The following is a 23,121-nucleotide window of genomic DNA, read 5'->3' on the forward strand; positions in this document are numbered from 1 at the left end:
TCTATTCAACACAATACCAGAAGTCATAGACAGAAAAATTAGGCCAGAGGAAGAAATAAAGGGCATTCAAACTGGAAAGGAGAAAGTCAAATTATTCTGTTTTTTTTTTTTTTTTTTTCATGTGATATAACCTTGTATTTAGAAACACCTAAAGACTACAAAAATTTCTTAGCTAATAAACTTATTCAGTAAAACTGCAGGACACAAATCAATATGCAAAATCAGTAGAATTTTTATAAACTAACAGTGATAAATCTATAAAAAAATGAAAAAAAAATCCAATAGTTAAAAAAGAAAAAAGACACCTAGAAATTAATTTATTGAAAGAAGTGAAAGACCTCTACATGAAAACTATAGAACATTGATGAAAGAAACTGAAGAGGAAACACATAGTAAAAAATTCCTTGTTTATAAATTAGAAGTATTAATATTATTAAAATGTCCATACCAGCCAAAGTGATTCATATGTTCAATACAATGTCTATCAACTACTAATGACATTCCTCACGGAAATATATTTTTAAAATCTTAAAATGCATATGGAACTAAAAAAGACCCTGAATAATCAAAATAATCTTGTGTTTCTTTTTTGAAAGACAAACATACAAAAACAAAGCTAGGAGCATTGCACTACCTGATTTCTAAATATACTACAAAGCTATGGTAACCAAGCATCATGGTATCGACAGAGAAACAGACTCACAGATCAACAGAACAAAACAGAGAGCCCAGAAATATATCCACACATCTACTACCAACTGACTTTTATTTTTCAAATTGTAAATATATTTTATTTAGTAAGCAACAATCAAAATAGACTTGTAGTACTGCTTTTTGCAAATATTAAATGGGATATTAACAAAATACGTCCACTTTTATGAATTATTATATAACTTTAGAATCTGCAAAGACCCTGACTAAAGAAACAAAAATAATTGCATAGCTGAGACTGAAGATTACGGTGCTACAAATGATGCCAAATGTCTTACATTTAACCAAATACGTCTTTAGAGGTCCCTTAATTTTGAGCATTAGGAACAGAAATGTATACTGAAAGCATCACTAATAAATTTTTTGTTGTTTCACTTAAACACAACAGTATTCAACATAGCTGCTAAACAATATTTGAAGTCATGCCTAAATCCACTTGTTCCTCCAAATGACATTAGCGTTCTGCTAGCCAACACTCTTTATTGCCAGCTGTTTAGATGTCATCTCATCTTCTTCATCTACAGCCTTTTTGTAATTCTTGGCTAATTCTAGCATCTATTTTAATACTAAATCATCGTATTTACAATGTTCATGTAATCCTGAAGTGTCAAATCTTCCATTCAACTCCTTATGCATATTTAGCAACATCTTCTATTCCAGTTTATTTTTCAGATAGTTAATAGTAATAGAGTAATAATGTCTGTTTCATCCATTAATTAATGCCTGAATAAATGGCTTAAGTGACTCATATTTGAAGTTGTTAGTCTTGGTTCATGTACCATCATATTAGCATTGATCAACCTGAAGGCATCACTAACAACCTTCCCTTTTACACTCTGAATGGAATCCACAATCACCTGTTAAAGATCCCCCTGATAAGGCTTCAAAACTCTGCTGAGTACTGATATCCACCCCAGAAACCCCAGCAATCAAGCCAGGTGACTGTAATGCCAACCAGTAACCATCTCAAGCTCTCCTGTCTGATTCAATACATGCACCATTTTAGCTTGGAACATTAGATCAAATGCCTCCACACTGACATCTGTGGCATAGCAAACATGTCAATCACTCTGATGGTATAATAATCAACAAATTTTCCAAGCTTCAGACCCACAACTTCCATTGGAACACCAGCATCACTCTGCTTTAACATTTTTAACAGTGCCAGGGAAGAAATACAGACTTGTTCTGCTGTTTCCACTACAGGAGCATCTGTAGGTGGCCATGACCCAGTCCAGGCATATCTTCTCCGAGTCTAAGAAGTCTGTCTATATTTCTGGTCAGTAACTACAATTCTTAAGGCATTCAGCTTCAATTTCTTGTTTGACAAATTTCTTCTTACCGAAAGTTCTTGCTATTTCTGGCAGGTGTAATTTTCCCGTGTGATGTGGCTCTCTGGAAGGCCAACAGGGGCGCAAGGCCACAGTGCAGACCTTTGTCTTGCCGCTGCGGTAAAGCAAAGACAGAGGCAGCAGCTGCAGTGGCTCAGACTTAACCTGGCTCTTACTCCACAAACCAGAGATGAATCAGCCCAATTCCATTCAAAAGAGTTGCCTGGGTGTCCTTAATTTCTTATATATCATATCAATAAATATCATATAAGCAAGTCATCGTGTCTACTCAGAATACTCTCTGTCTACATTCTAGCTTTTCACTGGACTCTGGGCAGATTATTTAGATTATCTTTAATGGTTTAATATTTTAAGTAAAATATTTTAAACTGTATTTTTATTCAGAATTTTTATTGTTTTTCACTAAAAGGTTTTGTACAAATAACCTGACATGACTTAAAACTAGAAATTGCTTTAAAAGTAATACTATGACAGAATTTATTATATTTGCATCTTAATATCAAAAGGTAATTTCAAATTGAAACTTTCAGATCTTACTTATTCTTTCTTATATGGGCATAATAATATATTATTTGGATTATTAGTGTATATTTAATCGGTGCAGTACTAATGGGTAAACTCCAAACTATTTGGAAAGCTTTAGCAATCCAAGTAATTTAAGTAAACAGAAAATAAAAAACCAAACTTGTAGAATATATAGAACCTTAATTAGAAAATTACATATTAGCATTATGATAAAGGTGTACCACAACAGTCAGCTCCCCATAAAAAAAAATCACAGGTAATTTTAAATTTAACAGAAATGTTTAAAGGGGAACTTTTATATAACCAGTAAGTATTTTCATTACGTAGTCAGAAATTTCAAACAACATTTTACAATTTCTTTAGAGAGAACTTTTCTATAATCGTTAAATATCCTTTTTACATACTCAAAATAATTTCCCTGAACATATGGAAATTTTGGTTTTGATGGCCACAAAGCTAGCAGGAATCACAAGTCAAACACTTTTAGTCAGTAGAACATCCTTCTCACATTTGGCTGAAGGCACAAAGGAACTGTAATGTATGGGGTAAAGATAAACCAGACCTAAAAGTTCCATCCACCACATCACAACAAACAGGAAGAATAAATACTGTGGCTCAGAATTGCACAGCCGTCCTGAGGTGCTATAGCTAAAACCTGATCATATGTCTAAAACTAAAGGACATAAAACAAATAAGCAACAACAAAAATTACAAAAAAATCCACAGGATATAAATTTAGTTTAAGAAATTAGCTTGAATATTTCTCCAAGGACCAGGAAACTATGTTACCAAATAGATTTGAAAAAAAGAATCAAATATGTGCTCTAAAAAATGCAATAGCCAATATTAAAAACATAATGTATGGGTTTACTCGTAGATAAAGAACACTTAAGAAAGAATCTGTGACGATAAATCAAAACAATCTCCAAGAATTCAGAAAAGACAATAGAAAGATGGGAGAAAAAATGTGGAGAAAGTGATTAAATGATTGGAGGAGACAGAGACTGGGTCGGAAGCAATACTGAAAATACATGATGAAAATGAGGTGCATCTAACAGGGGAGACAGCAGAACAATAATGACAAAGAAAATCTTAATAGGAGCCGGAGACAAAAAGACACATTCACTTTCATGTAATGATAGAATAGCAATATTAATAGAAGCTGGAAAATAATAGAAAAATATTTTTATTATCTTACGAGTACTTCCAGTGTGGAATTTTATACCCAGGGAAAAGAGTCTTTTGAGAAACAAGTTAAAGACAATTTCTAGCCAACAAAACTGAAGAATTTGATAACAGAATAACTTTATTAAAAGAAAATTTCAAGAAAGCACTTTCAGAAGAAGGAATGCAATCCCAAATAGAAGATATACTAAACATACAGAAAGAATGATTCAAGAAAAGGCTAAATCTATGATTAAAACTTAACATTCATCAGGGGTATTGCCCAAAGTTTTCTTTTTTGTTACACCCTTTCTTGGTTTTGGTATCAGGATGATACTGACTCCATAGAATGAGTTAGGGAGAATTCTCTCCTTCTCAATCCTTTAGAATAGTTTCAGTAGGGTTGATACCAATTATTCTTTCAATTTCTGGTAGAATTTGGTAGTAAATCCACCTGGCCCTGGGCTTTTTGTGTTGGCAGTATTTTTTAAAAAAATTACTGATTCAATCTTCTTGCTTGTTATGGTGTGTTTAGGATTTTTGTTTCTTCCTGATTCAAGCAAGGAGGGTTGTATGAAATTTGTCCATTTCCTGGCCGGGTGCGGTGGCTCACACCTGTAATCCCAGCACTTTGGGAGGCCGAGGCAGGTGGATCACAAGGTCAGGAGATTGAGACCATCCTAGCTAACACGGTGAAACGCTGTCTCTACTAAAAGTACAAAAAAATTAGCTGGGCGTGGTGGTGGGCACCTGTGATTGCAGCTACTCAGGAGGCTGAGGCAGGAGAATCACTTGAACCCAGGAGGTAGAGCTTGCAGTGAGCTGAGATTGTGCCACTGCACTCCAGCCTGGGCTACAGAGTGAGACTCCATCTCCAAAAAACAAACAAACAAACAAAAACAAAAAAAGATTTACGAATTCATAGATTACAGGACTCAATATGGTGATTGTTAACTCTCCTAAAATTTATTTATAGATTCAGTGTAATTACAATAACTTGCCAAGTTAGGTTTATGTCAAAGTGCAAAGGGACACAATCCAGATACATCTGAAGATGTAAACAGGCTATGTGCTATCCTAGATTACAAGAATTATGTTAAAACTATAGTATTTGAGATGATTTGCCATTGGTTCAGATATTTAAAAAAATAACAATGGCGCAAGAAAGGAGCTTACATGGAACCATATACTTAATGAGAACTTTGCCAATGAGATATATGGCACTGGCAGTTATTAAGAAAAGGACAGAGAAGCTTTTCTATTAATATTGATGAGGTATTTGTCTATGCTTATTTGTCTGTTAAATAGGATCTGAAGTTCATACCAATATACAAAACTCAAGTCCAGGTAGACTGTACAGGTAAGGTGAAAGAAAAGCTATAAAATAAAAAGAGAATATAGGAGAATATCTTCATCACTATTACACAGGGAATAACTTCTTTAAAGAAAAATGAAAGCAGTAAGTTATCACAAGTTATAATAAATTCAGCCACATCAAAACTAAAAAGTTCTATTAATCAAAGAACATCCCAAACAGAGTAAAAAGTAGTCAATTCACAATATTCTACATAAGTATATAAATATATATGTATGGGTATATATTGATATAATGACAGACTAGAATTCATTATATAAAGAATACAAAGAAATCAGTAAGAATAAGCCAGATATTTTAATGGAGAAAGTGGGGAAGGGACACGTACAGCATTTCAAAAGCAAGAGGTAAAAATGGCCAAAGGCTGTATCAAAAGGAGGCCAAACATAGTAAATGAGGAATTATGTAGAAAGGAACATGGTTAGAATTCTAGGAGACTGAATTTTATTTTAGAGAATCTGTAGAAAATAAACTTCTGCATAAGAAATTAGGCACAATTTCAAAAAGATGATAAATGTCATAAATTATATTCAAATCCAGAAAAAAAAAAAAAACATGTATGATATGTTTAGGATTTTTGTCCCCACTCAAATCTCATTTTGAATTTGTTGAAGGAGGGACCTGGTCTGGGGTGACTGGATCATGGGAGCGGTTTCCCCCATGCTATTCTCATGACAGTGAGTGAGTTCTCGAGATCTGAGGGTTTTATAAGGCAGTTTTCCCTGCTCTTGCTCACTCTCTCACCTGCTGCCATGTAAGAAGTACCTTTTCCTTCTGCCATGCTTGTCAGTTTCCTGAGGCCTACCCACCCATGTGGAACTATGAGTCAATTAAACCTCTTTCCTTTATAAATTATCCAGTCTTGTACCAATACAATGTGTGTGTGTGCGTGTGTGTCTGTATGAACTAACTGCCTGACACACAAATTGTATACTATTTTTTGTACATGTTTTGACTACCTGCTTTTGATAGACTCCTCATATGACATGGATTTTGAAATATTTTTCTGTAGGTTATAAAGATGATCTATGTTTTCTGTGGCATTATTGATAATCATTTTAGTTGATAGTTTGAAATTGTTTCTTTCAGTTTCATAATTGTAATTGATAATATTATGTCCTAATTGAGAGATCTCTATTAAGTTTGTTTGATATATCAGCTGTAAGACTTAAGGACAACTTAAATGTGCTTGCTGAGGAACATTTTCTTCTACCAGTTGCTCATTGATGCCCTCAGAGTAGAATACTATAAAATATTTTCTAATGTCAATATTCCAAGTCATATTAGCAAGATATTTTTTCTCAATGTTTATATGATTCAATATTTTTAATTATTTAATCAAGTAACCAAAAGACTTATTTACTACTTCTACTGAGAATTCAACTCTTTTATTTACTTGAATGTACTTGTTAAAGGCGGTCTCAAAGCTATCGTTTAATGAATCATCACTTTTCGTATAATCTGAACAAAAATTGGTGTTACAATGTGCTTTTGATACCAGAAAAATATATACATATTGATTTAAACACCCATATTCATTATTTTATTGTTTTGTTAATATTCAACATTCGATTATTTCTGTTTTTAATCTTCAGTTAACTTATTTTTCTGAAAGTATTCTTTATACACTTTAAAACACATGTTTTAAAGTGTCAGCTGTTTAGTACATGCACATGGTAAAACCTTTGACTCAGTGTCCTCCTGATAACTCAGCATCTACATGATGTGGTATGGGGTAAATCAGTACAAAATATTCCTGGAAGTCATTCCTTACACATAGACTGCTAGCAATCACCTAATCCATACATAACAGTGATGGTCATCACCATGAAGCATTTCCATTGAGCATGGAAACTCAAACTTCATTAGCTTAAAAGAATATCTGCCCCAAAGGAAGTAAAATAAAACCACAATAAAATACACCAAATTTGCAATAATTAAATTTTCGTAGCAAAGGAAATTCTCATACACTATCGGGAATGCAAGCTACTAAAAAAAAAAAAAGTAGAGAATGAAATTTGATTGCTTAGTGATCTTGAAGATAATCTCTTGACTTATTGAGACAGCCAAGTGGGAAGGGCTCCCTGGCAGAGCCTTCAAATGACCTGTGCATTGAGAAGAGTGCACACTGGGGTGGGTCACAGAAGTTCACTCTGTTCTCAGCCAGGAGGAACCTGGCCCCTTCTCTTCCTGGGTGGAACCTGAAATTCAATCTGAGGCCGGAAGCCCACGGGCAGGAAGCATACTCTCTTGCTTCGCTAAGAGTCTCTGTTTCCCCTTTTCTTCTTTTTCACCCAATAAAACCCTGCCCTACATCACCCTTCAAATCGTCTGCTAGCTTACTTTTTGGTGCCCCTGTGACAAGGACCCTGTCTTTAGCTGAACTAAGGAAAAGTCCTGCAATGTTGTGACTCAGCAATTGCAACTTTTAAGCCTCAAGATAACGAAATATATGGCCACCAAAATACTCATACGATAATGTTTTTGGAAACACTGCTTGTAAAATCAACACAAAAAGTCATATATATCATCTGCCAGATGTCTATCCACACTGAATAAGTAAATTGTGAAAGAGTACATAGAGGAAAATAATGAACTAAAGCTATATACGACAGCATGGATAAGGCCCACAAACTAATGTTGAGCAAAAGGAGCAAGTTGAAATTGCGTATACATAGTGATTCCATTTATGCACATTTCAAAAGCAAGCAAAACTAACTGTATTGGTTAGGAATGCATTTACAGATATAAACATGAAGCAAATAAAAAATTTAGTACCACATTTTATTTCAGGATTGTAATTTCCTCGGTTGGATTTGAGGGAGGGGTTTATGATTAGATAAAGGCATATTGGGTGAGGAGATTCTAGGGTTCTGGCAGTGTTCTATTTCTTTATCTAGATGTAAATTGGTGTTTGCTTTATGGATATCTATTTAAATTTACATATATATTTTATGTACTTTTCGGTAAGTATCTTTCACATTAAAAGGTAAAAATACACTCTAGGTATATGCTGATCCTATCAACTGCTTTCCTGACCTTGTCCATCTATTTTTCATCTCACCAGCTCTTTGTTTAATAGGAACATAAAAATTCATATACTCAAATTTCAAATTCTATTTCTCTTTATATGCTGTCCTTCCCCTAGCCTGCCCTATCGCAGTCAAAGACAGTAATAATTCAGATCTCTGGCTCAAGTATACAGAATCATCTGTGATTATTCTCTTTTATTCACAGGCCACTTTCAATGTGCAAGAAAATCCTTTTGGCTTTGCCTTAAAAATCTATTCTGAATCTGACCACCATCTGTCATCTCACTGTTAACTTCCCCAAGTCACTCTCACTTAGCCTTTTGTGATAGCATTCTTTCCAGACAGTGGAATCTGCGTTTATATTTCTTCATTCACTTCTTTAAATATTCCTTAACATTCTTGATCTCCTTCATACCTCCTTCTCTTGAAGACACCACATCTCCTTTAGCCCGTGCAAAACTTCACTGTTCTCTCTCTCTTACTTCTTCTACCGCTGGACTAGTGAAAAACCAGGTACCCTTCTTAATATTTACACTGAATCTAAATCACTCTAGCTCCTTCTAAAAACAAACAAACAAACAAAAAACAGAAACAAAACAAAAAAACACTCGGTTTTGAATTGACAGGAGACTCTGCCAGCAAGTAATCCACATTTATTTAAATATCGAGGTTCATTAAGATTCTAACTCCTGGGTGGCTGGGACTTTCTCCAACTAATACTGTGCAGATTCTTGGTGGTTTCACTGTTCTTCATACCCCCGCCCCAGCTCATTTCCCCCACTTCTCTTCTTAATAGTTTAAATCTTATGGTCAGCTATTACAGTCTATTTCCTATAACATTAGCTCCTGTCTAGTCTTCATCCATTCACAGAATTTCAATTCTGGTTAAATATCTCAAATCTTAGTGTTCCACGTGATCATGTGAACGGATCTGAAGAAAAACTCACAGTGATTCTAAATGATTTCATCTTAAGCTCATGCTAACTACCATCAAGTCATCTCTTCATTCTGACTCCATTGTCCTGATCTACTATAGTTTCCACCCTTTCAGATGATTATTAATTTTTGCTTTATTTTCAGTCCCCCAGAACTTCCTCTCAGTATCTTCACTATCAGTCATTGACCTTATTCCTTATTTCAGTGAGAAAATAACAGCAATAAGAAGGTAACCATGATACCTCTTCCATACATATAGCCACTAATATGAACCTGGATCTATAAAATCTATATTCCCTTCTGTTCCTATGGATGAATTGTCCTTGCTCCCAATTAAGTACTTTTTTTCATATATTACTTGAAAACTTCAATATCCACTTTTGTAAAGTATCTTTTTAAGTATATTGACCATATTTCATTACATTTTTTTCTTGATGTATAGAGATATTTTATACCTTTTGTATATAAAATTTGTCTTTTTAGTCTTTCTGACGTATGCATTGAACTTCACGGTCTTTTTGAATAGACAGGATTTCTTAAATTTTATGTAAAAGTAATATCTAGATTCTCATAAGTTATGATCCATACTTTTAGTATCCTATTTTAGAAACTGTTATTGTTTTGCCTTTTATAGGTAGTTCTACAATCCACCTCAAATTAAATTTGGGGAATGTGTGAGGTCAGTCTAAGTCTTATATTTCCCCCATACAATACCTGGTTGCCTCAGTATCTTTTTACTTTTCCTTTCTTTTCTCTCTCTCTCTCCTTTGATTGCTATTTTTACCGTTCTGCAAAGGCATCTACATCGTTATGTGCCTACTTAGGCATAGGTCTGTTTCTAGTCTCTTTATTCTGTTTCATTGGCCTAGTTGTCTAACTTGTGCCAATGCCATTTTGTCTTAATTAGGGTAGCCTTATGAGAAATCTTTATATTCGATAGAACAAATTCTTCCTACTCAATCTTCTTCATGAATGTCTTGGCTATTCTCAGAACTTTACACTCCCGTATTGTTCTAGATCCACTCTCTACCTTTGATCATGCTGCTGTTTGTCTTGAGAAACTGATTTCTATGGAATACAAAAACTCCTGTGCTGTTTAACTTCTGGTTGGGTTTAACCACTTGGAGGGAAAGCAGAGTAGAATGTATCAGAGCAGAACATAGGTAGTAAGTGAGATTTGGGTCCTTTTTTCCCATATTTAGTGATTTGGCTGCCGCACCCTGCTTATGGCCTCACTTCCAACAGACAACTGTCTTATATAATTGCCCTCTCAGGCATTCAGTAAGTTTCTTCCCTTTGCCCTTTCAGGAAAGCTTATTGGAGATGTAACCACAGCAACAACATATAACACAAAAGTCACAGCCTCAGCTTTATATTTGGTACTAGAAACACATAACTAAATTAATTAACATTTAAGTGTAATCATATTTTGCCCTTCAGGATAGTCAATCCATTCAAAATTGACTATCTTCCTCCATTCATTCATTGAAGGCTGTCTGCTTTTTCCTTATGATTCATGCTTTTTGTGTTCTTGTTTAAAAGAATTTTATTGTTTTGCTTTTTCTACCTAAAATTGATTTGGGGAATGATATGAGGTAGGAATCAATTTTTATTTGTTTTATATTATAACTAATGGTTCCAACACCATTTAGTGAAAAGATTGTCCTTTTTTTTCTGCTCTTAATTTCATATGTCTCATACCTTGTTCACACATGCCTATATTTATTACCCTACATGAAACAGAAAATCATAGAGGAATTTTGGTTATTTATAAATAGGTGATGTGAAGTTTCAGGACAAACTGAAAGATACAGAAGCAGGACGTGTATGTACAAAGAGGCAAAAAAAATTAAATTAAGGAATTGTAAGTATATCCATGACATGGGTGTCTGGTGCCAATTATGTCAAAATGAGGTTGAAGAAGAAAAGAATGTGGGGGATTTCATTTTCAGGTTCCTGATCAAATCAATCTATACTTTACAGTATGACACACTGGGTTTCTTTTTTGATCTCAAAAACCCACGTGTATGTATGTGAATATGTGTATTTATTGTCTTTACCCTCTTTATTTTATTACCATTTTATTTTCATTTGCATTGATATGTTTAGGTCTTACTTGAAATTTTATTGTGAAGTCCATTGTTGGACAAATGGTATAGGTCAATCGATAACGTAAAAATAATTTTTTAAAGTATTCAGATTTTATTCCAAAGTTTCTAGATTCTTGAGAATTATTCTACAGTGAAAAAATTGCAGTTTCTAGGAAATAAATCAACATTTCAACCACTGAGAGTTAGTTTCAAGGTAAAACAGCTTAGCAGTGTAATCATCTGTCTACCCAATGTCTACCAATGTAATGGGCTGGCTGTTTTGTTTATATGGTTATTCCTGAAATGTTAAATTTGATTAAAATGAATTCTCCCTCTGGGTGCCCTTGCTTGCCATAAAACAGGTACACTGACAATGATTAGAAAGTCAAATTCTATAAATAAATTTAGAGTTACTAAAAAAAATACTGGACACAGTGAACATTTTATTTTTCAGTACGTTTTTTGCTGGTGGCATATCTACTTACGTGAAAAGATCCATGTTTCTCTAAGCCAGGCAAACGTTTCACATCTAATCCTTTAAGACTCCCTTTATATAAACAAATGTTCTTAGGCACTTAACAAATAAAGAATATAGATCTTTGCAGAAACCGTAAGAACATTAAGATGTTGAAAAGTTAATACTTCCAAGCTCAGCAAGGAACTAGAGCCCAAGAATATCAAAGTGGAACCATTCTATTTTTCTTATTCTCTGTGTGTGTGTGTGTGACAGACATAGTGGCTCCCTTAGAAATGCATTCAACGTTATAAAACAGAAACATTTAACAAAAAATTCTGATTAATTTAAAAAATAATCTGCCACTTAATTTCACTGAAACATTGTTGAAAATGAATTGACTTTTCTGCAGGGTAAAACTTGATAATTCTTAAAATTATTGTAGCTGTTGAGGCTATAAACACATTGCCAATCCCTGACTATGAAAGAGCTATAAAGTTTACTTTCCAAAATTAGATACGTGCGTATTGTATTTTTCCAATAATCTTGTCTAGACCTTCCAAATTCTGTGCTTTCATTAACAAAGTGAGGATCAGGTGGGAAGATCCATCAATCTCTAGATGTTTTAGTTACTTCAGGTTAACATTACCTTTTCAAAGCTTCCAGCACCGCAATCGAAGACTTGTTTTCTCCTAGAAAAAACAAAGTGACCTTGTGAAAATAGCATAAACTTTGAATGAGATAAATACAATTTCTGCATATTATAACTTTACATATGACCTTAGCAAGTCACTGAATATTTCTGAGTCGCAATATGATCATGTGTGAAATGGAGATTATAATACTGAGTTTATAATATTAAACATACGTATAATACTAATATTTGAGCATTCTACCCAATATATAGTATCAGTATTTTTGCTTAACTGATGAGTGTCAACTGTAGTACATTATGCCCAAGGACCCAGGAAATAGGTTTGCACTGGCACAGGATGCATTGATACGAAGAGAATAAAAACTTGTTTACTAGATTGTCAGAAACATGAACCACATGTAACACCTGACTGTTAAGCAGCTGCCTGTCCAAGTTCTATATGCAAGGAAGGGAAAGAATGTGCCACTAAAACCAATCCAAACTTTCATTTATTCATTGTTTACACATTGAACAAATGTATGACTGTTTCTTAAGATTCAGGTCTTGGCAACAGTGAATAAGGCAGAATTCAGACAGTCCCCATCATGGAGGTGACATGGAGAAATACTCTATCCATTTATTATCCATAAAATTATATATAATGCCCAATGGTGGATATGCCTCTGTTCATTAATTAAACTTGGTAATGTAATTTTGAGATGATAATTATTTTAGATTATTAATCCTGAATCTTCTTATATAGAAGTTTTGAGATTTTTTAATCTCAAAGATTTATATCTGAGCTATTTGACTTCTAAAATATTTTTGGTTTTGTTTTTTGGCCATCAAAAAGTCAATAATAACTACATATGTTACTAGAAGAGGCCCAGAAAACTCATCCTCAACGCAAATCTGGGCATGCTATTGAGCACATGAGCACATATGTCCTGTAAAAACCAAACATTAACAAGCATAGATGTGCTTTTAACTATAGAGAAGTAATGAGCAAGGCAGTCATTTTAGAAACCCATTGCAAGCTTTGGAAACTTGAAGGGAACTAAGATGAATTTTTTGCTAATCTGTTCAAAACAAGGGGGTCTCCCCAACTCACACATGCACTCTTCTCAGATGCTGATGTCAGAAAATATACCTCCGTATGTTTAAAATACATTGCAGGCTTCATTTGTACAATGTGAGAAAACAGCTTGCCCATTTGTTTCTGAGCAGTTGACACAAACATTGCTCTTGTATTGCAATAGTTGGCCATATTTTCAGATATTTTAGCTGGGAAGTTTCACAAGTACCATAATAATGATCTTAACTACTAGTTAATAACTCATTAATGTCTCTTTTTCTCATTTTCCACTCAAATTAGATACTATTAGGCTGACTTAAAGTTGAGGTAATTAACCTATTTCTAAGGCTGCCACTTCAATTTTATTATAATTATCCTGTAAATAGGATAATTATGTCCCAGCTTCCTTGGGACAGTTCGGTTTTGCTCTTGTCCAGGTATTTTAACTGGTTTAGTATTTGTTTCATCATCTTTCACTCTTGAAAGCTCCATGTCTTAAACCAGATAGGCCATATTTGGATCATATGATCACCTTATGACAATGAAGCATAATTCAAACTACAAATTCTTGGACCTCAGATATTAATTAAATCATGTAACAGAATGTGTTATCTAACTGACATCTTAAAAGAAGGGTTCTGTAGGTCAGAGTATGCATAAACTTGAATTTTCAGGGCAAAAGAGATTGACTTTCCCTTGAGGAAAGGCTGCAGGGTTATATGAATTGAACAGCAAGACATAATCTTATAAAGAAGATTAGAAATTAAGTCTCCTGACTTTGCAACAACAAGTTGCATGACCTTAGCTTCTCTGAGCTTTGTTCTTTCATTTGTAAAATGTAAAATCTCAATTACTGAATGGGCTACTTTAAAACATTATTTGTTTTAATCCTCAAAACAGCCTATCATGCCAAATGCTAGTATCCCCATTTTACAGATCAAGAAAAGGGCTTACACAACTCTTCCTACAGTGACACACCTAATACATGGCAGGTCCAGTTTTCAAACCCAGTTCCTCCTGATTACTAAGTCCATATTCTCTCCACAATATATCAGTTCCCATTCAAAAATGAAAATGCATTATACCAAAGCTTATCTTTATCATGAATGCAATGCCAGTTACTGATCTACGTTCTTTGGAGGATACACTGATGACTGTGTCAGTGACGTTGCTTGTCCGCTCACTAGTTAGGGAAGTAAGATGTAACCAAATAAACAGGAAATAAGGGAGCTACAGGACAGCTTTACAAATACAAAGGGTGAAATGCCAAAAAAAAAAAAAAAAAGAAGCCTACATTCAGAAGTCCAATATGAAATTCACATTTAAGAAAGATCTTTATGTGGTTTTTGATTGGTTTTTGTTTTTGTAAAATTTACTTTGATAAATCCTGTCAAATAATTGCTGTGTAGAAATTGTTTTCAAATATATATCCTTTGATGCAAGGAGCCAGAGCTGCACAAACTTGTATAATGTCAAGTCCCCGAAATGGTAGGTTATAGTCAGTTATGATTATTATACCTCTTATTCAATGTATATAGATTTTAAAAATAAATCTATATTTTTTATAAAGGACAACTCAAATAAGACTTTTCTAATAAATGTAAAAATATTTTTCTCTCCAAGAAAGAGGCAAGAAAAAATTTTTATTTCATTTTCTTCGTTATGTTTTCTGGATAGAGGGTCATGACTGTACCATATTGATTGTAAAATTCAATTTTGTAAATCTGTGGATTCAAATTAATTATATATTTTGTACAGAAGTATTATTTGAGGAGGCAATGGAAGATAAAATAAACTTAGTACTATTTAAATTTCCAATTCCAATTCTAAACGTCACCAATATTTTTCACAAGTACTTACAGGTCCAGAAAGCAGGATTTTGGGGGATGAGTAGAAGCTTTGAATTCAGACAGAAATGGCTGTAGATCCCAACTAAGGATTATGAATTTTAGTAACTGCCAAACTACTATATCTATAATAATACACTATGTTACTGAGAGGTGACAGCGTGCTGGCAGCCCTCCCAGTCTTCTCTGGTTCTCGGCGCCTCCTCGTCCTCGGCGCCCACTCTGGCGGCGCCTGAGGAGCCCTTCAGCCCGCCGCTGCACTGTGGAAGCCCGTCTCTCGACCGGCCGAGGCCAGAGCCAGCTCCCTCTGCTTGCAGGCAGGTGTGGCGGGAGACGCTGGGGCGGGAAACACGGGCTGCGCCAGGCCCTCGCGCGCCTGCGCGACTTCCGGATAGGCGTGGTCTCCGCGAGGCCCAGCGCTGGGAGCGGCCGGCTGGCGCCACGGCCCCGGGCAGTGAAGTGCTTAGCACCCGAGCCAGCAGCTGCGGAGGGTGTGCAGGGTCCCCCAGCAGTGCTGGCCCGCAGGCTCTGCGCTGGAATTCTCGCCCCGGCCTCAGCGGGGCCGGGCCTCAGCTGCTTCCTGGCAGAGCGTGCCTCAGGATCTGCAGCCCGCCTTGCTGGAGTCTCCCCCTTCCCCCTCCCCCGTCCCCCGCCGTGGGCTCCTGAGCGGCCCCTCCCAGACGAGCTCCGCCCCCTGTGCCGGGGCGCCGGGTCCCATGGACTGCCCAAGGGCTGAGGAGTGCGGGCGCAGGGCCTCGGACCCGCTGGCAGCTCTTCCTGCAGCCCCAATGCGGGATCCAGTGGGTGAAGCCAGCTGAGCTCCTGAGTCTAGTGGGGACTTGGAGAACCTTTTTATGTCTCTCTAAGGGACTGTAACTACACCAATCAGCACCCTGTGTCTAGCTCAAGGTTTGTAAATACACCAGTTAGGACTCTGTATCTAGCCAACCTAGCGGGGAGTTGGAGAACTTGTCTAGCACTGTGTCTAGTTCAAGGTTTGTAAATACACCAATCAGTACTCTGTATCTAGCTAACCTAGTGAGGACTTGGAGAACTTTTCTGTCTAGCGCTCTGTGTCTAGCTAAAGCATTGTAAATGCACCAATCTGCACTCTGTATCTAGCTCAGGGATTGTAAATGCACTAATCAGCACTCTGTGTCTAGCTCAGGGTTTGTAAATATACCAATTAGTACTCTGTGTCTAGCTCAAGGTTTGTAAACACACCAATCAGTACTCTGTATCTAGCTAACCTAGTGGCAACTTGGAGAACTTTTCTGTCTAGCTGTGTCTAGCTAATCTAGTGGGGACTTGAAAAACTTTTATGTCTAGTTAGAGGACTGTAAATGCAACAATCAGCACTCTGCGTCTAGCTCAGGGATTGTAAACGCATCAATTAGCACCCTGTCAAAACGGACCAGTCAGCTCTCAGTAAAAAGGACCAATCAGCTCACTGTAAAATGGACCAATCAGCAGGATGTGGGTGGGGCCAAATAAGGGAATAAAAGCAAGCTGCCTGGGCTAGCCAGTGGGAACTGGCTGTAGTCCCCTTGTACACTGTGGAAGCTTTTTCCTTTCCCTCTTTACACTAAATCTTCCTGCTGCTCCCTGTTTGGGTCTACACTGCCTTTATGAGCTATAACATTCACTGTGAAAGTCTGCAGTTTCACTCCTGAAGCCAATGAGACCACAAACCCACCAGAAGGAAGAAACTGTGAACACGTCTGAACATCTGAAGGAACAAACTCCAGACACACCATCTTTAAGAGCTGTAACACTCACCGTGATGGTCTGAGACCAAGAACCCACCAATTCTGGCCACACTACATCCAAAATATAGATAAAATATCTATGTAATTTTAAGAAATAGATGATCTATGACCATAGGACACATATACTTAGTAAATTTTGCGATTGCCATGTTGAGGAAGCTAGGTTATGCTGCAGAAACAGCCAGCCATGGCATTTTAGTTTTTTGACACAACAAAGGGTTATTTCATATTTATGTACCACATCCTCTGAAAATAACCAGGGTTCTCTGTTCTATGCTGTCTTTTTTCTACAAGCTAGGATGCTGGAGCAGTCCCTCTCTGGAACATTGCCTGTCTCCATGGAAAAAAAGAGAAGTGGTGATCCTTGTCAACAACTACTGTTGAAATACTGTTGCCCTTCTACTGACGTTACATGGACAAAGTTTGGAAAGAATGTGGAAGTGTAATCTTATCATGCACCTCAGAAAGACAGAACTGGAGTTCCTTAAAGAGTTGTCAATATTTTTATATGTTCCCTGGCCATCTCCTGATTTCAGGAATCACAGTAAGATAAACTCAGAGCCTTATAAGCACAAACTACAACTGCCAGAAAGTAAGACCAAAATGTTATCACTACCGTTTCCTTATCAGCAGCAATCCAACATTGTGGGAGGGTGCACTACTTTAAGTAAGTGCATAACTTATGTTAAAGAAGAGACATTTGTTTTTGTGATTCAACATAATACAAACTAGCAATAAATGCTATTATTTACATGCCCCTAGTAGTGTACATGTTCTGCATGCATCTGAAGTTGTTTCTTGATTATCAAAATTGAAAACCTTTGTGTTCTTTGGTGCACAGCATTGAGGAAGTCAACACTCAATTCACAGACTGAGAGAAAATATATAAAACTCATTTATGTGATAAGCAATTTAAATCTGGAATATATAAAGAACACTTACACCCCCAAAAATATAAAAATGTATCACCTAATTTTAAAATGGGCATAGGATTGCCATACATAAATAACCAATAAGCACATGAAATGATTTTCAACAGGATCAGTCACCAAGAAAGTGCAAATCAAAACCACAATGAGATACCACTTTAGACCCAGTAAATGGCTACAATAATAAATAGAAAATAATGTGTTGGCAAGATATGGAAAAATTTTAAGTCTTATAATTTTCTGGTGGATATGTAGAATGATAGATCCACATTGGGAAATAGTTGGACATTTTTCTAAACTGTTCAACAGAGCTGCAATAAGACTCGAAAATTTCAATCCTAGGTATCTACCCAAGAGAGTGAAAACATAGGTTCACACAAAGTGTGTAAGTGAATTTTATAGCATTATTAAAAATAGACAAAATGTGGCTGGGTGTGGTGGCTCACGCATGTGATCCCAGCACTTTGGGACGCCGAGGCGAGTGGATCACAAGGTCAGGAGTTTGAGACCAGCCTGGCCAACATCATGAAACTCCATCTCTACTAAAAATACAAAAATTAGCCAGGCATGGTGGCAGGCACCTGTAATCCCAGCTACTTGGGAGGCTGAGGCAGGGGAATCACTTAAACCAGGGGGGCGGAGGTTGCAGTGGGCTGAGATCGTGCCACTGCAATCCAACCTGGGCGACAGAGTGAGACTCTGTCTCAAAAAATATAAATAAAAAAAAAATTTTTAATAGACAAACTGTGAAGACAGCCCAAATGTCTATTAACCAATAAATGTATAAACAAAATGTCATACTTTCAGATCTAGAATATTGTTCAGCCATAAACAAGAACTGATACATTTTATAACATGTATACACTTCAAAAACATAACAATAAGTTAAATAACAAGTCACAATAGGTCATATATGGTGTGATTCAATCTTTATGAAATGTCTGCAATAAACCAATCTATAGAGATGGAAAGCTATTTAATGATTGCCTAAAGGTGGGGTTCAGAGCGGGCAATGGAGAGTAACTGCAAATGGGTGTGATACTACTTTTGTAGTGATGAAAATATTCTAAAATTAGATTATACTGATGGTGGCATAAATCTATAAATATGCTATAATCTATTGAATTTTATACTTAACATTTTAATAGAAAAATTTTGTGTATATATATATATACACACACACACACATATATAATATCTCAATAAAGCTGTTAAATCCAAAGAAATTTGAGAGGCGGTGTTGAGGGAGATTTTTTCTTCATTTGTTGTTGTTGTTGTTGAGACAGGGTCTCACTCTGTCACCCAGGCTACAGTGCAGTGGCACAATCATGGCTCACTGCAACCTCCGCCTCCTGGGCTCAAGTGATCCTCTCACCTCACCCTCCTGAGTAGCTGTAACTGGTACTACAGGTGAGCACCACCACATCCAGCTGATCTTATATATATTTTGTAGAAATGGGGCCTCACTATGTTGCCCAGGCCAGTCTTGAACTCCCAGGCTCAAGCAATCTGCCCACCCAGGCGTGAGCCACCACACCCAACCACAAGTCTTTTTTTCTATCATTTATTAGAAAAACTATTCATTCAATATCTATGTTATTGAGTCCCCAATACTATTATGCAGATCTTCTTTACTCTAATTATTTCTGTTTAAAAACTATAATTTGAAAGCCATAAATAAAACAACTTCTATCTGAATTTGATGACCCAAAATAATCTGATAGAAAAGAAATAGCTTAAATGAAATCTGAATTTATCTACAGAATATTATCAGCTTGCTTTCTGAATGTTAACATATTACTATTGAATTACTTCACTCTTCATTAGCATGTTAATCAGAAATAATATAAAACTGTGAATTGAAACCCCTGAGGAATTCAAGAATCTGCCTTCGATATTTATGGGCAACTGCTGTGAATTTCAGAATCCTAGAAATAAGAGCAGAACTTAATTCCTCTTTAATCAGTCCATAGTCTTATTTTGAACCATCTTTGAAAAAAAATTAGTTTTAGCTTTTCCCCTAATGATTAATGACAATATAAAATTCTCTAAAAACTGATCAATTCTGATCAAAAAGTAAAGAGATAGTCCCTTTAAATGTAGCCTATTTTGAGGATATAACACCTATTTTGACAGCCATCTAAAGAGAAAACATACATTTGGGGTCACATAAGGTAGGGAAAATGGCTGTGCTTAAAAACAATACTCTGAACGTTTCATTGTATTTCATTGCATTATCTTCATTTACCATTTTTTAAATCTCAAATCTTCAAGTTTTTCTTTGTCTTCTAGATGCTATTTGCTCTGTCAAAGAATACTGGAAGATCACTTAAATTTACTTTGACCTATACCTTCTATATGTAGCTTTTTAAAAAATATTTATTTTTAAACTTTAGTTTTAAATTGCCTTCCAGTAAAACTTTTTTTGTAAATCAAAAAGTAAGACTTTGATGAATTTCAACACACTCATAGATTCATGTAGCCCCATGACAATCAGAAACCAAAACAGTACCATCAGTTTAAAAAACTCCTTATAATCCCTTACTAGTTGTATTATGTCTTCCACTCATAACTTTCAAAACCTACTGATCTTTTTTCCATCACTCTAGTATTGTCTTTTTGAGAAAATCATATAATGGAAAGGATACAGCATGTAACTTTTGAAACTGACTCTCATTCATCATAATATCCCTAAGTTGTCGCATATCTCAATACTCTAGTTCATTCTTATTCTTATTCTGTTCCTTAGTATTCCATTGTATAAATGCAATCCAGTTTACCATTGAAAGCCATGTGGGTTATTTGTAGTTTGGTATGAGTATGAATAGAGTTACTGTAAGCATTCCATACAGGTTTTTGTATGAATGTAAGCTGCCATTTCTCTTGGGTAAATACCCAAGAGTGGGTTTGTTTAGTTATATGGTAAATGTATGTCGAACATTATAAAAAATTTCAGCTGTTTCTAGATTGGCTGTAACATTTTGCATTCTCACCAGGAAATGACGGTTCCAATTAATTCTCATCATCTCTTCATCCTTTTCAGTATTTGTACTATCAGTACTTTTCTTTGTCTCTTCCTCACTCTTTTCCACCTTCTACACCATTATTATTATTATTTATTATTATTATTATTATTTGAAATGGAGTCTTACTCTGTCACCCAGGCTGGAATGCAGTAGTGCGATCTCAGCTCACTGCAACCTCCACCTCCTGGGTTCAACTGATTCTCCTGGCTCAGCCTCCCGAGTAGCTGGGATTACAGGTGCCTGACAGCACGCTCAGCTAACTTTTGTATTTTTAGTAGAGACAGAGTTTCACCATGTTGGCCAGGCTGGTCTTGAACTCCTGACCTCAGTTGATCCGCCCACCTTGGCCTCCCAAAATGCTGGGATTACAGGTGTGAGCCACAGTGTCTGACCCTCCTTCACCATTCCAATAGATTATATATAAGCTAATTGTCATACATCGAACTATATATCAGGATGTCTGTTATTAGATTTACCACAAGCCTGGCTCCTTTTCATAGCCTCAGTTTCTGTATGTATCAAATGGAAATTGAGATACTTTTTCTATTTCTTGTAGAGTTGTTTTGTGGAGACGAATTTGTTACAAACTTTGTGGAAAAGGATAAAATATACATATAAAATATGTGTTAACTTATAATAATCTTTTTTGATAACTGCTAATTGTTATTTCAAGGTAGGTAGAATATTAATGATAAACCATTAAGTGCATCAAATGAGGTTATGTGCCCTTGTGGGGATGGAGAGAGAAAGTTTTAACAAGACTTATCATATTTTACCACGTTTTTATTTAATCCAGAATGAATAAATATTCTTAACATGTTACAGACTCTAAATGTGGAAGTGTCAGATATAACTGTGAGGGGTCTGCAAGTTTTAGAAATTGCAAATGAAACTAGCAAATCTATTTAAACAGTAAACAGACAAGGAAGAATTGCATTTTAAGAGATCAGAGCTGTCTCATGTATGCATATTGCCAGTATTGTTTCATAAGCTTTAAGATAAATATGTACACATTTTTGTAAAAATATAACTGTGATTATTCTTTTTCTTTCCACAAGGAAAATTTTTAAGGAAAGGGCTGATAGATATGATAATCATAAACTCCATAGTTTATTATCTTCTGAGGTGGTAATAAAGAGAAAAACTGAAGCACACAATGTTGCCGTTTTGACCTGTGTAGCAAGTTCCAAGTTGTAATAGATGAAATAACAGCATTAAAAATAGTATACTCTACAAATAAGTCTTTAAGAGTCAACTAGGGAAACTTGTTCTGCATATAAATATTTCATGGAGGGCAATGGACTGTGTCTACTAAATATTTTACTTTGTTTTACTTAGATATTGCCTTTCTTTTATGTTTCTGTAGCTTTGTCATTTACAGGAAAAAAAAAAAGTTGTCACAATAAGTCCCAAGTAGCTTACAAAATCTACTGCCACTTCAAATTGGATACCACAGTGTTATCTATCTTGCCATTTATCTCAGTAAAAAGCTCATTTTCACATTCTGTCAGAAATGATGGCCACCTTAATTATAAAATTTCTAAATTTTGATTAAAATATTAAAGTTTATTTCTTTATCTTATTCATCCCACTGTCCTTTAATATTTATGTATTTATGATTTTCTTATAGTCAAAATATTTTATACTCAAAACCCATTAAATGATAACAGGGGCATAGAATGGCATTTCTTATAGAAATTATTAATTATTACAGATACAGCTACTGCCAGTATTCTGTGAGCAAGATTTCCATCTCAGATTGCCTGTCCAATATCATCTATCAGGTTCCTATGCCGCTTTTTTCTTTAAAGGTATGAACTTAGGAGATACGGTTTGAGGACTGGCTCTGAAATTTATGACCTGCTAAACATTGGTCCAACACAGGAATTCACTAACCTTAACCATGCATAATAATTATAATTAAAAACATTAGTAGCATCTACTACACAGAGCTATTATGGGGATGAAAATTATGTAATGCATATCAAAATCTGTTATGAAATACACATTTTTTTGAAAATGTGGATGTTAGGTATTAATATAACATTATCGAAGAAAAGTCTATTATAATTTTCAGTTTCCCATTAATTCCTACCTATCTTTACTTAAATTCAAAATTAATATTTGTGAAACACATATTGGGAATCTAGTATTTTGTCATGTCTTCAGTAAGTGATAGGAGACTCTTGTTGGATTTGTTCA

General features: G+C 35.5%; 1 pseudogene; it reads right to left on the reverse strand.

The window, feature by feature from the left end:
* Window positions 1–1,082: 1,082 nt before the first annotated feature.
* On the reverse strand, window positions 1,083–20,144 carry LOC112617187 (annotated as a pseudogene).
* Between the last annotated feature and the right edge of the window lie 2,977 nt (window positions 20,145–23,121).

The sequence above is a fragment of the Theropithecus gelada genome, unplaced genomic scaffold (assembly GCF_003255815.1).
Source record: "Theropithecus gelada isolate Dixy unplaced genomic scaffold, Tgel_1.0 HiC_scaffold_15886, whole genome shotgun sequence".
Taxonomy (NCBI): domain Eukaryota; kingdom Metazoa; phylum Chordata; class Mammalia; order Primates; family Cercopithecidae; genus Theropithecus; species Theropithecus gelada.